This window comes from Geotrypetes seraphini, chromosome 8 (genome assembly GCF_902459505.1).
Source record: "Geotrypetes seraphini chromosome 8, aGeoSer1.1, whole genome shotgun sequence".
In the NCBI taxonomy this organism is placed as follows: Eukaryota; Metazoa; Chordata; class Amphibia; order Gymnophiona; family Dermophiidae; genus Geotrypetes; species Geotrypetes seraphini.
In genome coordinates, this window is record NC_047091.1 from 80952756 (window position 1) to 80969885 (window position 17130).

The 17130-nt window shown below is 43.6% G+C and overlaps 1 protein-coding gene across 3 annotated transcripts in view; it reads left to right on the forward strand.

The window, feature by feature from the left end:
* The first annotated feature begins 10803 nt into the window (after window positions 1-10803).
* LOC117364737 (calmodulin-like) overlaps window positions 10804-17130 on the forward strand; it is a 39889-nt gene continuing 33562 nt past the window's right edge. Inside the window, exon 1 of one of the 3 annotated variants that reach the window (XM_033954278.1) lies at window positions 10804-11025. The gene's annotated coding sequence lies outside the window, so the exon portion shown is untranslated. The remainder of the gene's footprint in view (window positions 11026-17130) is intronic. The other 2 variants (XM_033954279.1, XM_033954277.1) reach the window with 2 other exon arrangements.

The window sequence follows — 17130 nt, forward strand, 5'->3', positions numbered from 1 at the left end:
TTGAATACAAATAAAATAAAAATACATAATAGGGCCATCCAAGTACCAATAAATCAAAACCAACTTTCCGGTTGTGCAGTAGCACTTCTAAGCTGCTGTGTGGCCAGAGAGGAGCGGTGTGTTATGGGCAGGAATTAGGTGGGATTCAACCTGGATATACCCCATCCATAATCAAAGCTTTCCTAGAGCGACTTTAGATGCTGGTAGTTAGACCTGTTTGAGTTGTGTCTAAGTTCCACAAAGGTGCTCAAACTGACAAGAAGACTACTGGAGGATTTAAGGCATGACCCCCTCCCACCACCCAAAGAGCAAAAAAAGAAACCTATAGGCTTCCCATTAGTTGAGCCACATTTGGGTATTCTGCCAGGATCAGCTGAGCTGCAGAACCCTATACCCCCTCCCCCTAACATCCCCCCTATACCGGATCTCCTGCTGACATGCCTTGACATCTCTGCTCCCAACATTCCTGGGGGCCCCCTCCCACATCCCTGGAACCCATCCCTGTACCTTTGGAAGAGCAAACAGCAGAAGGAAAGCTCATTCCCTCCTGCCTACAGGCCCATGTGCTATAAATGACTGGGCTTCCTTCCTCCCAATGAATTTTGGTATGCAGTGGGAGGAACCAATTGGGGCCTTCAGCCCCTCCCCATTGCATCTCAAGATGCATTGGGAAGGGGAAGCCCTGTCATTTGCAGCACATGACCCTGTAGGCAGGAAGGAGTAAGCTTCCTTTCTGCTGTTTGATCTTCCAAAGGTACAAGGGTGTTCTGGGAATGTGGGGGATGTTGGCTCTGCAGCTCAACTGATCCTGGTAGGGGGAATCCCAAGACTGGCTCAGCTGATAGGGATTCCTTCTGCTGCAATCGGACAAGGTAGTTGGTGGGTATATCTACAAAACTTGCTTTTGTATGTTTTTCATGTGGATGTTTTTATTTATGAAAATGGGCAAAAAAAGGTAGACATCCTAAGGAATGAAACTTATACCTAGCTCATTTTCAAAAATAAAAGATGTTTGCAGCTTTGAAAATTTGACATATTTCCTGCTGAGTTTGTGGATGACTTGAACAAAACATCCAACCTCGGACTTGGGTATGTTTTATTACACCCCTCCACGTGACCATTATTTGTTTACAGTTATAAGTTGTGATTCTTTGTATTTATGTATCCCTTATCTTTTGGGGCCAAAAAATCCAGCTGAAGAGAGTTGAAGCACCTCAAACCTAGCCCCATGTGGCCATTTATTATACTACAAGCCTTGACCTCAAGTAAATTAGGTTTTTATTTGCCACCATCAAGAGATGTCATGCTAACAAAGGCTGTGGGGAACAAAGAAGAATATATAAAGGTGTTTGAAAAAAAAACCTAATTCAAAATCTCAAATAATCAAAAAAGTTAAAAAATCCCAAAACTAATAATAATGAAAAGGTGCACACACCTGGCCCTTCTCTTCCTTGCAGCAGTGGGGGATGGGTATAATTAAATGGAGCGGGTGGGCACTGAGCTGCATATCCCCTAGGGTACGCAGACTGCAGGTTGAGAAACCTTGAGATTGAGAGTGGATAGAGGGATCTAAGAAAGCTTGAAGAGTAGCCAATTAATGTAAAAAAAATGCAAGGTCATGCTATTTGAGTTTTAAAATCTGAGGAAGCAATACAATATAGGGGTGAAGTACTTTGCACATCAAAGAGCAGGACTTGGGGGGGGGGGGGAATCTTCAGAAGATTAGGTTCTTACCTCGATAATCTTCCTGGTAGATGTGTCTAGAAGTCCTGACTATAGATGATTTCCTATACTCATGAGTTGATTGCAGAAGGATCAAATTTACATTCCTTAGCTCTGCCTCCTCCAATGGTTGTAGTGCCCCCTTCAGTTTGTACCAAAGCAATCAATCATCACTCCATAAGAAATAAAAAGGAAGGGTATAGGGAACATCCCCAATAACACATTTCTGTTCTGCTCTGTAAAAATTGGAACAAGTTAATCAACACATAATGTAACTCCAGATGGAACAAACCAACACTAACACTTATGGAACTCTAAGACTCATTATACTTTTTTATGTTCAATATTTTGCTCTTCATACCAGACTGGCAGGAGACAATCTCATGTTGTGAACATACACTCTATCTACAATAAGCAGGCAAATTCCAACTGACAGGGTGGGGTGTCAGGACTCCTAGATTCTTCTACCAGAATGAAGATTATCCAGAAAACAACCTAACCTTCCGTTCTGATACAATGTGTCTTAAGGCCTAGATTCATTAAGGACATGGATCGGATCAGATCTGATCTGTGAGGGATCCGATCCGATCCATGTCCAGGGGGCTGATTCCTGCTCCGATCGCTCTATAGTGATTCCAACACATGTGCTGGCCCTCCGTGCCCAGCAGAGCTAAATTTTACTTTTTTGCAAGCCCGTGGTTTTAACCTGCTTTAAACCCGCAGGTTAAAACCACTGGCTTGCACAGTGGGGAAGAGCAGGGCGCAGGAGAACTGCGGCTTCAGTTGGGGAAGAGACCAGGAAATGCAGTTGGAAACCACTGAACTATTGGTCCCCAGCAGTCGCTTGTGTGCTGATCAGCCAGCCCAGTCAGTGTTGCTTTTTTATTTTAGTGAATTGCTGCCTGCCTACATATGAAGGCTGTTCCCCCTCATTTGAATGCACGGATCAGAGGATGATCGTGACAGAGGTTAGTGAATTAGGTCAGAGGGAAATCAGGTCACAAAGGAGTCGCTAAGTGGTCGGAACTTGATTGGTGGGCTTAGTGAATTTATCCTTAAGAGTCCTGACTATAAATGACGTACCAAAGCAGTCTCCTGAAACTAGGGTTGGACAGATGAGCCTGCCTTAAAACTGAGGACTCAAAAACGAAATTCTCTTTTGCTGTCACATCCACACTATAAAACTTTGAAAATGTATGGAGATTGAACCGTGTGGCTGCTATATAAATTTCTTCAAGAGGAATTGCCCACAATAACATCACACTCCTAGTGCAGTATGTTCAAGGAAATTGGTGGTTATTTCCCAAAGCCAGTGTACACTGATGAAATCTCCATACAAATCCATCTGGAAATGGTCACCTTAGATGCTGGCTTGTCCAGCTTAGTAGCATTGGTTAAGACAAACCAATCATCTGAAAGAGAAAAGTCATTGGTTACTTTGCAGTATCAGAGAAGATTTCTGTTTTCTCTCTCTCTCTTATTGAGAAAGACATGGGGGAACCCACTGCTTGCCCTGGATCGGTAGCATGGAATGTTGCTACTCCTTGGGTTTTGGTCAGCATGAGAATGGACGGGCTTGATGGACCATTGGTCTTACCCAGTAAGGCTATTATCTTCTTATGACAAAATCTTCTTCAGTAAGAACAAAGGAAGATTAAGGAGTGCTTGGGAGGAAAAATTCCTAGATGTCATAAATGACTGCTTCTTGGAACAACTGTTCCAGGAACTGACAAGGGGGGAGCTATTTTATATTTGGTCCTTAGTGGGATGCAAGGTATAATATGGGAGATAACTGTGTTGGGCCCACAGGGAAACAGTGATCATAATATGATCAAATTTAAGATGATATTTAGAGTGACATCACTAAAGAAATCTTCTGTAGCAGCACTTCATTTTCAAAAAAGCAATAATGATAAAATGAGGAAAATGGTTAAAAATAAGCTATAAGGACTGGTGGCAAGGTTAGGACTACAGGCATGGATGCTATTTAAAAATACCATTGTGGAAGTCCAGACCAGATGTATACTACATAGTAACAAAGGTGGAAACAAGAGACAACATGGCTAAAGGTGAAGCTATCAGAGCAAAAAAAAAAAAAGCATTTATTTATTTTAAAGAATAGAAAATGAAAAAAATAAGAAGAGACATAAACACTTACAAGTTAGATACAAAGCAAAAAAGAATATGAAGAGAATCTTGCTAATGAGGTAAAAACTCATAGTAACAATTATTTTTAGGTACATTAGAAGTAGAAAAGCTGTTAGGGAATCCGTGGGACCGTTGGATGATCAACAAGCAAAAGGGGCTCTCAGGGAGAAACTGAATGAATTATTTGCTTGTGTCTTTACAGAAGTGATTTCAATGGTGATAATGCAGAGGAACTGAAAGAAATCTCGGTGAACCTGGAAGATGTACTAAGCCAAATTGACAAGTTAAAGAGTGATAAATCACCTGGACTGGATGGTATACATTCCAGAGTACTGAAAGAACTCAAACTTGAAATTATTGATCTGTTGTTAGTGATCTGTAACCTGTTGCTAAAATCATCTGTATTTAATGGGACAGAGTCAGCATGGGTTTAGCTAAGGGGGAGGTCTTGCCTCACCAATTTGCTTCTTTAAAGGTGTGGATAAACATATAGATAAAGGTGAGTTGGTTGATCTAGTGTATCTACATTTACAGAAAATTGACAGCGTTCCTCATGAGAGGCTCCTGAAAAAATTAGTCATGGGATAGGAGGCATGCCCAGCTGTGGATTAGCTATTGGTTATCGGACAGCAAATAGAGGACGACAGCAGCTGCATGGATCGCTATAGCACCAGCGATCCTGCAGGCTGCTGTATTAGCTTAAGGTAAAAGTAGGGATGCTGGGGGAACATGCAGGCTTGCAGGGGGAACAGGCCTTCGCGGTGGGGAGGCAGGCCTGTGCAGAGGGTGGAGGAGGAAGAGTGCCTTCGCAGCGGGGAGGCAGGCCTGCAAAGGGAGGAGGAGGAAGGAGTAAGAGAAGGGTGAAGTGAAGGGAAGAGAGAGACCAAACCAAAAAGAGGGGGAGGAAAGCAGAGGAGAGGTGCTGGACTAATGGAGAGAGAAATGCAAGACCACAAGGGGAAGGGTATAAGAGGGACAGATACTGCTCCAAAGTAGGTGGGCAGGGTGCAGGATGGCAGGAGAGATAGTAGGAGAAAGCCTGTACCTGGGGAAGAGGATACAGGATGTAAGGAAGAGAGAAAGAAGCTGGATATGGGGAGAGACATGAAACAGATAAGATGCTGGGCATGGAGGGTGCATAGGAACAGGGATACAAGGGGGGACACTTCTGGAGAGGAGAATAGGGATAGGGACACAGAAGAGAGATGCTGGATGAAAGGATAGTTGAGAAAAAGAGAGATGGTGGATCTGTGGATGGTGGGGTCCATTGCTGCAGCTGCGGGGGAGGGGGGGAGGAGATGGAGATTTTAAAAAAAAGGATAGATGCCAGACCTCCGGGGAAGGAAAGGGAAACAGAAGGGGAGAACAAAGATGGAAGATGAATGGTTGACACAGAGAAAGAAGAAAGGAGAGCCTGATCAGAAGACAACCAGAGCCTGGGACCAACATGATATGAAAAATGACCAGACAACAAAAGGTAGGAAAAATAATTTTATTTTCTGTTTTGTGATTACAATATGTCAGATTTGAAATGTGTATCCTTCCAGAGCTGGTGTTAGACCACGAACGTGAGCTAGGATTTAACAGAGAGAGGAAAAGTATTTTTTGTTTGTTTATTTTGTTTACACCACAGGACCAGTGTGGGTAGGAGAGGGCAAAGGGGGTGAAGAGGCTATAAAATAAACCCACCAGGATGTTTGAAAAAAAACCACTCAACTGGGCAGGAAAATCAAATTGAATCAAAAAATCGATTCAATAGGCTGAATTGAATCAAAAATGTTTTTTCTTGAATCGGGCAGCAGCAGCATTGTTATCGTCCCGAGCACCCCCCCCCCCCTCCCCGACCTGACCCGACCCTCCTATCTTTCCCTCCCTCCCATCGTGAGACTCTAAACAGCACCGCAGCACTCTAAGCAGGCTGCTTCGTGGCTTTATCCTGCCAGTGATTCCCTCTGGCATGTCACTGATGACAAGCTCCATCTAGACAACTGGAAGTCGCACTTGATTTCTAGTTGAAGCTGTGCTGAACAACTTAAGGAAAGCTGGTCTAACCGCCAACCCCAAAAAGTGTTTCCTAGAAGGCCATCAACTATACTCCAAGACCTCAAACAAAGAAACAGATCCGTGTCTTTTTAGGCTTAGTTGGGTACTACCAGAGATTTATACCTGACTTTGTGGAAAAGGCTGAACCCCTGACTAGGTTGCTACAGAAAAAAAACTCCTGATGCTGTCCAGTGGACCCTGAGCTAGAAACATCATTCCAGATACTTAAGGTGAATATTTGCTCAGAACCCGTCCTCATCAACCCTGACTTTAACCGGCCCTTTGTAGTCCAAACAGATGCTTCCGAAGTTGGCCTGGGGCAGTTCTCTCGCAAGAAATAAATGGGGAAGAGCATCCAGTTGCCTTCATCAGCCGAAAACTCTTTCCGAGGGAGAAGAACTATGCCACTATTGAGAAAGAAGCTTTGGCCGTTAAATGTGCCTTAGAGACATTACAATACTATCTCCTGGGAAGGCATTTCCTGTTGGTCACCGACAATGCACCTCTTCAATGGCTAGCCTGCCATAAAGACTCCAATGCCAGGATAATGAGATGGTTTCTACAGCTACAAGCCTTTAACTTTGACATAAGACATTGGGCAGGCCGAGAACACATAAATGCAGATTTTTTTGTCTCAAGCGGTGGAGACCCAGGGAGCAGACGCTCACCCAGACATGGCTGAGCTGAGGGGGAGGGTATGTGACAGAGTGTATGAAACCCTGCCACTTCCCCTGTGTGACACTGCTGCTCAGACTCAGAATAAACCTCAGGAAAACCCAGCACTCCCCCTCCTGGCTAATTTATCTCACAACCACAGCAGCACTGAGAAAGAGTTTCTCCCAGGGCAGGGAGGAGGATGGGGAGGAAAAAAATAGGAAACCAGGAAGTGACTCAGGGGAACTTAAAAGGCCGAGCCAAACCAATGAGGAGAGGGTGTGTACTAGAGGGAACCTAGGAGCTGGAGAAGCTGGTTGAAGGGCCTGGCACTGACAGAGTTTGTAGGAGGTAAGACTCTATGGCATTTAACCCTGCCTTTGTTCTAGTGCCTACTAAGACCTAGGACATAATGCTGCCTAACTTTTCCCTGCACATGGAATAAAGACTGTTTGTGGCATGACACGCCCTATGTAGAAGGGGACTTGTGTTTGAGAAAGACTGAAGAAAAGCCTGTTTTATTTGAAGAACACAAACTTATAGGAGCCTGTGAAGAAATAGGCTCTGCACTACTGTTGAATAATATAATTTTTTTTCTTGAATGCCCAGAGTGTGGTCTGTCTGGGCAAGGTGCCCCACTCTATCACACACCCCTTCCCACAGTCTGGTATCTCTCTCCTCTCCTTCCTGCAATATGGCATCTCTCCCCTACTTCCCTTCCATTTCTTGGTCTGGCATCTCTCTCTCCTTCCCTTCCTCTTCCACTAATCTGACATCTCTCTCCTTTCCAACCCCTCGCAAGTGTCTACACCTCTCATCCCTCCCTTCCTCTCCACCCCATCCCCAACCCAGAGTCATGGTTCTCTCCCCTCTTCAGGCCCTGACCTTTTAATCTTCCTTCCAACCCCACAGTTCCAACCCCCACCCCCGGGCCTACCAAGGTTCCTGGTGGTCCAGCAGGAATCTTTGTGGCAGGAGAGCCGCCCTCTTGCTCCTGCCTCCTTATGGCTGCTTTCTAAAATGGCTGCCACGACCTTTTGCGGCAGCTCAACTACTACAGGAAATGTCACGAATAGCTGCGAGAGATCACAGCAGCTATTTTTAAGCAGGAGCAGGAGGACTGTGTTCCTGCCACAAAGATTCCCGTTGGACCACCAGGTACCTTGGTAAGCCCGGGAGAGATTGTGGGGTTAGGAGGGAGATTAAAGAGTTTGGGCCTGGAGAGCGATTATATCAAGCAGTCTTGGGACCTTTGCTAGACTGGCTGCCACCGAGGAAAGAGGAAAGTGATGTCTCGGAACAATTTTGGCATGGAGATGCTTAGAAAAATTTTGTTTTTTTCCGAATTAAGTTTCAATTTAAATTCAGTCATCCATTGTTGAATAATTAGGAATACTTCAGCAACTATGTGACTAACTTGAGATTAGCACTGTCATGCCCATTCACCATCCCCAAACATGCCCGCTTCCCAGAAGATAAAAATGATTTTTTTTTTCCAGTGTACACAAGTTTACTGTGGGATGCCTCTTTATATCCTGCAGTAACTCCTTTTAAAGGGAAAGAGGATGGGACTTGATATATTGCTTTTCTGGGATTACAATCAAAGAAGTTTACATACTATAGAGAAACCAAAGAAACACTGTGGAGAGAAGATGTTCCTGAAATGGACTTTATTAAAAATGCATAAATATGTAGCAATCCACATAAACACCTTAAGGGCCTCCTAGTCTGCTGGGAGCACTGGACCCAACATGGTCTTAGTTTCGACAAATGAGCCTTCCTCAGAGGTCCCTGCTAGTCCTAGGGTGAAAGATATGTGGAAAGGCTAAATAATAACCTTTTTTCTCTGTGAAATCTTTGGGTCAAATTTTTAAGAACATAAGAACATGTGTCTCTGCTGGTTCAGACTAGAGGTCCATCATGCCCAGCAGTCCGCTTATGCAGCGGCCCATCAGGTCCAGGACCTGTATAGTAATCCTCTATCTATACCCTTCTATCCCCTTTTCCTTCAGGAAATTGTCTATTCTCTTCCTGAACCCCAATACCGTACTCTGTCCTATCACACCCTCTGGAAGCGCATTCCAGGTGTCCACCACCCTCTGGGTAAAGAAGAACTTCCTAGCATTGGTTCTGAATCTGTCCCCTCTTAATTTTTCCGAATGCCCTCTCGTTTTTGTAGTTTTCGAAAGTTTGAAGAGTCTGTCCCTCTCCACTTTCTCTATGCCCTTCATGATCTTGTAAGTCTCTATCATGTCCCCTCTAAGTCTCTGCTTTTCTAGGGAAAAGAGCCCCAGTTTCTCTAATCTTTCAACATATGAAAGGTTTTCCATATCTTTTATCAATTGTGTCGCTCTTTTCGGAACCCTCTCGAGTATCGCCTTATCCTTCTTAAGGTACGGCGACCAATATTGCTGGTTTTGTTTACATACTATATACAGGTACATATTTTGTCCAAGTTTTAGAAATGCCCTCCAGATGCGGCCGGAGCTCATCAGGGATCTGAGCATTCATGGATGATGTCACACACATCCGCACATGCTTCAGGCCCTCCACACACGGCCGGAGCTTATCGGGGAAGAAGAGGTTTGTTGGTTCGGGGCTGGAGCAGAATGGGGTGGGGCTGAAGGTGGAATAGGGCGGGGCCAGAACAGAACAGGGAGGGGGTGGGCCATGGATTTTTGTGACTTGAAAAATGGTAACCCTACTACTGCTACTACTTATCATTTCTATTGTGCTACTAGACATGCACAGCGCTATATGTCAAAATACAGAAGAGACAAACCCTGCTCAAAATCACTGCACTAACCATTAGGCTATTCCTCCACCACAGCTTAGTAAAAGTAGGGTTACCAGATTTTATACCGGGTTTTGAAAAGCCGTCCGGATGCCCAGACGTCTAGTAACCCTAAGTAAAAGGACCCTATTGTGTTGAAATTTCAATCACTGTGAATGCAAATGTCCACCCCAGCTTTAACACAGGCTTTCAATCATTTTGGGAAGCTTTTAATAACTTGTAGATCCGTCTCTGTGGCAGGTTGGTCCAGAGCATCTGCAGCCCATCCTTGAGTTTGGTGATTGTGGCTTAGGATGGAGTTTGAGATAAGCCTCCATTATTGCTTCCCAGACAAAAGTCTACTTTACATTACTGTAAGGTCATTAGCAATAAGTTGATACTTTGGGTGGTGTGTGGCGCAGTGGTTAAAGCTCCAGCCTCAGCTCCCTGGGGGTGTGGGTTCAAACTCACGCTGCTCCTTGTGACCCTTGGCAAGTCACTTAATCCCCCCATTGCCCCATTGCCCACCAGGACAGACAGGGAAAAATGCATGAGTACCTGAATAAATTCATGTAAACCATTCTGAGCTCCCCTGGGAGAACAGAATAGAAAAATTGAATACGGTGGTGGTGGGGTTCTTCAAATAATGGTAGTTCTACAGTGCAAACATTTTTGAACATGTGGAAATTGCTGGGTGGTCATGCTAAAAACGTCTGTAACTTTGCCGTGTTTAAAGATAATCTCATTCTACTTGGTACATAATTGTAGATAGTAACACAAAGCTGTAAAATTTCACAATGAAATTCCAAGCAGTTGCTGAGGAAACCGCATAAAACTCTAGGAGGTTACTGTGAACCACATCTGACTGCCACTAAATCCTTCAGCCTCATCCATCATAGCCTCTAGATCCAGAACCCTATTTCCTAAACTACAAGCATTTTTATTCACAGCTTTCCAGATATTGCCTTTTTTCCCCCATTTCTATAGAGGTATTCAGTGTTTTATCTACCTGTAGGATTTTTTATTACTTGGGGCTTTTGTTCATCTGTTTGGCCTGAAGCTTGTTCTAAATTTTGCTGTACAATTTATCTTCTGCCAGTGTTGCTATGCTCACTCACCCCTCTCAAGTGATTTTGTTGCCTCCCTATCCATTTCTGTATACTGTATAGTTTAAATTCCTCTTATTGACTTACAAGTGCATTCATTCTGCAGCTCCTCAGTATCTCTCCTCTCATAACTCTCTCTACACCTCCCATTCTCTCCCAAGGATCTCTGTTCATCAGGTAAATCACTTCTATCACTTCTATATCAGGTAAATCTCCTCTACCACTTCCCTTCCACAATGAAAGAATATGAAACTATTGGCAGGATATCACCTAGAAATATCTCGGTTGACACCTCCGCCCTTCCTAATTGTTTCTACTCTCTCCCTCAGCTGGGAGGATTCACAATCCAGGCTTGGGATGGGCCAGGATAACCAGTTCTGCAAGGATGGAGAGGGAGGGTCTGATGAAAGCAACAGATTTCCTTGGCAGGCTCCACCTTTCCCATCCCAAGAAGCTGTAGGTGAACCTTTCCATGCAGCTATTGCAGATATTCAGTGAGCAGCAGCGAGATATTGTACCACATTCCCGATAACTTACAGCTAGAAAAAGGCAGCAAAGCGGTACCACATTACCATCCAGGTAACTTGGTGGGGGAGGACATCTCCTGGATAATCTAAAGCTAGGAGTAGGCAGAAAAAGAGGTATTGCAACACCTCCTAGGTAACAGATGACGGGAGTAGGCAGCAGTGAGGTACTTCATCACTTCCTGGGTAATCTACAACTAGAGGAGGCAGAAGAGAGATATGTCAGTGCATAAGCAATATCAACAGTTTTATGCCTATAATTTCATTTCGGCTCGTGCATTCAGCTGAAGAGCATAAAGGGTTAACCATAAGGGAATTGTATGGCGAATATTCTCTAGACTTCTACACATTACATTCTGCCTGGTTTCTAAGACAAAGATACTAAGTTTTACAGCAGGCCTGAATTTTCTTGTGCTTTGATCTTTCCTGTAACTAAAAAGTACAATCCTCTATAGGAGAAGAACATGTATACAAATTTAAGCCAGGGCCCAGGCTAATGGGGAGTGTCAGTTGGTTTCAGCAGGGACCTAGTCTCCTAGTGAAGCTAACTGATCTCCCCAGCGAATGCTCTTGAATGAATGAGGAGAAATTTTCCCGTCTGAGTGTATAGGTTCTGGACCTAATCTGATTTTTGGTCTGCTATTCCTTCTGTAGGGCAATGTGTATACCTCTACCTGTTTTCTCCAAGACTGATTTCCTGTTCCTGTCATATTTTCTCTTTCTTTCCCTGTACCAAAGTATGCACAGCATGATAGTGCCTTGCTGTGAGCTAGAAGTCATCATATATATATATTCCTATGCAAACGATATTTTCATTTTATTAGAAGTTGATCCTGATCTTAACAACCTGGTCCCTAGTATAGATTGCTGCATTTCTAAACTTCAACTGTGGGCTTTGTCTATTCAAATGAAACTGAACCCTGCCAAAACCAAATTGCTTTGGATTGGGCCCAAATTAGAAAACCTCCCTTCCTCTGTTACATTAAAAACAGGTATCGCATTACATATAGATTTTTCATCTAGAGTCCTGGGTGCCATCTTGGACTCATCACTTACATTTCATGAACAGAAAAAATTCCTTGACAAAAAAGTGTTTTTTTAGTCTGCGCATGTTGAGGAAGGTCAGATCACTATTCCATCAATAACATTTCTCAGTATTGGTACAATCAACTGTGCTTTCTCAGCTAGATTATTGTAACTCAGTTTATCTGGGCATTAAACAGCACAGTCTAAAACGACTTCAGTTAATACAGAATATTGCAGCTAAGCTCATTTTTGGGAAATGAAAGTATGATTATGTTTCCCCTTTGTTGATAAAGCTTCATTGGCTCCCAGTTCGCTTTAGGATCCAGTTTAAATGCGCATACATAATCTTCAAGCTTCTCTATGGAATATTTGATCCTTTTGTCCCCTTATGTTGGAATACCCTTAGACTTTGCCATTTGAGAAACACACAAAGATATGTTAGCCTTCCCTTCTTTTAAGGGAATTAAATATGCTGGGAAGCTCAGTCAATCTTTTGTTTTCAAGTTTGTAGAGATCTGGAATGAACTTCCTGACTCCATTAGGCTTTTAGGCCAGCTGCAATTATTTCGTAAATTCCTGAAAACTTTGTTGTTCTCGCAATTTTTTAATGGTTTAACTACAGCCTCAACGAAATGATATTATAGTTATTTTTCTTATGTACTTTAGTTTTTAATTAGTTCTTCCTTCTCCTATGTTTTCTGCTATATACTCTAGTCTTAATTATATGTGAACCAAGTCGAGCTCCACTGGGAGATGACCCGGTATATAAACCAAAGATTAGATTAGATAACTTTGGTTTGCCATAGGAATTCTCTGATACATATATATTTTTCTTTAGGCCCAGTTTTATCTCTCACCTGTGTGCAAGTTTATAGCCTGTCTATGATCTATGGTTATAAGAGTTTCTTTGCATGTATCTTATTATCCTACCATATATAAGAGTTTCTTTGTATGTATGTGAGATCTTTGTGCTTCCGAAAATAAAAATATTTTGGAGAGAAAATGTATTTGGGTTTTTGTCTGTGCACAGATGTTGGTATGCATGAGAACACTCTTGGGACACTGTGGAAAGAGCTGAGGTAGGTGTGAGGGACAGGTTGGTCTCGGGACCCCTTTGTGGCACATGAGGGCCACCCTGGGCCCTTACAAGTATCACACAATTTCCTGGGTAATTTGCTGATACTGACAGGCAGCAAGTATCATACCGCCTGGGTTTCCTACAGATAAGAATAGGCAGCAGGAAGATTCCACACCGCCTCCTGCATAACTTGCTGGTAGGAGCAGGCAGTATTTGAATACTGCAAGAACATGGTGGGGAGTTTGAAGTTGGGGGAAACTGATCTAGGCCAAAGAAAAGCTACATATATCTGTTTCCTTGCTCTAGCATTTTCTACTCCCTCACCATCTTACAAAGTCTGCTGTTTTGATGTCTAAATATATTAGATGGTGTCCTATAACTGATTCTGTGGATAACTTTCCAAGATCTGCAAAGGATTATGCCAGAAAATTAGCAGCCATAATCAGTTTACCCTTTTCTCATTTTGCATTTATGGGTTCTAAAATTCCAAATGACCGTTTTGATGGATCCATGTCTGTCTTGCCATGCCTGGCATTGTTTGCATTGGGTATAAGAAGAAAATGAGCCAGATGAGTTTCTTGAGCAGGAGAGCAGCATCTGGTACATGAATTGGCTAACCTTCCTCCTTTTCCTCACCCCAGAAACCAAATCTGGTATCTAGGAAATAGCATAATTTGTCAAAACCCAGGTGTCGGACATTACATTCACATCAAGGGAAAGGATCACAGCCAAGCCACACTGCTTGTATTATCTTAGGGTTTACTAGGTAGGGGAGGGGGAGCTGTGCCAGCTGGGACAGATGAAACCAGGTGATGAGACAATCTTGCTACTGATGGGATGTAGAAAGGTGTTACCTATTTTTTCACCCATAGCATGCTTTCTCTTTGCTTTGAACATAAAAATAGCCATACTGGGTCAGACCAATAGTCCATATAGCTCAGTATCCTGCTTCCAACAGTGACCAGTCAAGGTTACAAGTACCTGGCAGAAATCCAAATAATAGCAACATTCCATGCTACCCATTTGGGCTGTTTTCAAAAGCTGGTTGCACAAAATTTCTCTAGCATGAGCACCATTGAAATTTGCATTCAGTATTCACACTTAGTTTGACAGCATTAAAAAAATCTCCATTATCAACAACCCATCTGGGGCCAAAATCTGTGTGCAGGGTTTCTGTTTGTGAATATGCTAATATAGGTCCATGAGCCCCTGTGGCAGGACTGGCATTAGGGGGGGGGGGGGTGCCATATGTGCTGAACAGGTCCCTCTGCTCTCAGGATGAAATACACCTCAAAACACCCCTCTGGTTGTGCCCTTCAACTGCAAACTGTCGAACATATGAATTGCCACTGCTGGGTCAGACCAGTGGTCCATCGTGCCCAGTAGTCCGCTCACATGGCGGCCCTCTGGTCAAAGACTAGCATCCTAACTGAGACTACCCCTACTTGCGTACATTCCGGTTCAGCAGGAACTTGTCTAACTTTGTCTTGAATCCCTGGAGGATTTTTTCCCCTATGACAGACCATGGAAGAGCGTTCCAGTTTTCCACTACTCTTTGGGTGAAAAAGAACTTCCTTACATTTGTACGGAATCTATCCCCTTTCAACTTTAAAGAGTGCCCCCTTATTCTCTCCACCTTGGAGAGGGTGAACAACCTGTCCTTATCTACTAAGTCTATACCCTTCAGTACCTTGAATGTTTCGATCATGCCCCCTCTCAATCTCCTCTGCTTGAGGGAGAAGAGGCACAGTTTCTCTAATCTTTCGCTGTACGGCAGCTCCTCCAGCCCCTTAACCATCTTAGTTGCCCTTTCGAGTAGTACCATGTACCGTGTACGGTGACCAGTGCTGGATGCAGTACTCCAGGTGAGGACGCATCATGGCCCAGTACAGCGGCATGATAACCTTCTCCGATCTGTTTGTGATCCCCTTCTTTATCATTCCTAGCATTCTGTTCAACCTTTTCACCGCTGCCGCACATTGCGTGGACGGCTTCATCAACTTATCGATCAGAACTCCCAAGTATCTTTCCTGGGAGTTCTCTCCAAGTACCGCCCCGGACATCCTGTATTCGTGCATGAGATTTTTGTTACCAACATGCATCACTTTACACTTATCCACGTTGAACCTCATCTGCCATGTCGATGCCCATTCCTCAAGCCTGATTATGTCACGTTGCAGATCTTCGCAATCCCCCTGCGTCTTCACTACTCTGAATAACTTCATATCGTCTGCAAATTTAATCACCTCGCTCGTCGTACCTATGTCCAGATCGTTTATAAAGATGTTGAAGAGCATGTGTCCAAGCACTGAGCCCTGCGGCACCCCACTGGTGTCGCTCTTCCAGTCCGAGAAATGTCCATTTATCCCCATTCTCTGTTTCTTATGCTTCAGCCAGTTTTTTTATCCACGTGAGTATTTCATCCTCGATTCCATGACTCACAATTTTCCAAAGTAGTCGTTCATGCGGAACCTTGTCAAACGCCTTCTGGAAATCCAGATATACAATGTCGACCGGGTCGCTCTTGTCTATCTGCTTGTTTACTCCCTCGAAGAAGTGCAGCAAGTTGTCAAACAAGATCTTCCTTTGCTAAAACCGTGCTGGCTGGCCCTCGTCAGACCGTGTCCATCAAGGTGATCAATGATGCGGTCTTTTATCAGCGTCTCTACCATTTTTCCCGGTACCGATGTCAGACTCACCGGTCTGTAGTTTCCCGGGTCTCCCCTCGAACCTTTTTTGAAGATCGGCGTAACATTTGCCACCTTCCAGTCCTCTGGAATATTTCCCTATTTGATCGACAGATTGACTATTAGCTGAAGCAGTTCAGCTATAGTCCCTTTCAGTTCCTTGATGACCCTTGGAGAGATACCATCCGGTCCCTGGGATTTATCGCTCTTAAGGCTATCTATCTGCCTGCACACCTCTTCTAGATTGACCGTTAACCCTGTCAGTTTCCCTTTTTCGCTTCCAGCATATAGCCTGAAGGGTTCCGGTATGCTGTGTAAATCCTCTTTGGTAAATACAGATGCAAAAAATGTGTTCAGTTTGTCGGCGATTGCTTTGTCTTCCTTTAGCGCTCCCTTTATTCCTTGGTCATCCAGTGGTCCCATCGCTTCCTTCTCAGGCCATTTCCCCTTAATATATTGAAAGAACGGCTTGAAGTTTTTCGCCTCCTTGGCTATTTTCTCCTCTTAGTCTCTTTTGGCCCCTTTTACCACCTTGTGGCACCTGCATTGATATTGTTTGTGCTTATTCCAGTTTTCATCCATTTTTTACCTTTTCCATTCCTTAAACAAAGTCTTCTTGTCTCTGCTCGCTTCCTTTACCTCTACAGTGAGCCACGCCGGTTCTTTGTTCTTTTTTATCCCTTGTTGATACGCGGTGTATAAAGATTTTGTGCCTCGGTGACCGTATCCATATTCCTACTCCCATTTCATACCAAACCACTTGAAGCAACTGCCCCTGCAGATCAGATCCCTTGAAGGACTCCTCAGCTTTAGGAAAGCAATAAAAACATACCTCTTCACCTAACTCCCCTGCCCATGACAGATGGATCAAAAACAAATGGATATTGGTGTCTTGTTAGGATAAAAATTTGTATTAAAAATTTTGCATTGTAACTATAGCAAATTTAACTTGTAAACTGTATATTATGTATATTGCTATTAGACCCCTAGTATGTGTCGAGTTAGGATAAAAACTTGTATCGTAAAACTTGCACTTAATTATGGCAAATCATAACAAAATAAATAAAATACAACGAGGGCAACTGCCCAAAGCCAAGCTGACAGGCTTTCGGCTCCTTCCCAAATATCTGCCCTGAAATCCAGCATGTCCAACCCCTGCTCTGCCCTGTGACTATTGCGCTTCTGTTTTTTCTGCAGGCAGAGGAAGTAGGAAGGAAGTATGGATGCAGATTTGAAAATGCCGTTCTGTGCATGTACTCTTGTGACCAAAATATATCCTTCTGAACAATGTGTGTGCTTTACAGGCGCTCCAAGAAAAGTAATTTCCAGAACTTAGGTGTCTTTGGCCATAGTCACCACATTTGAAATG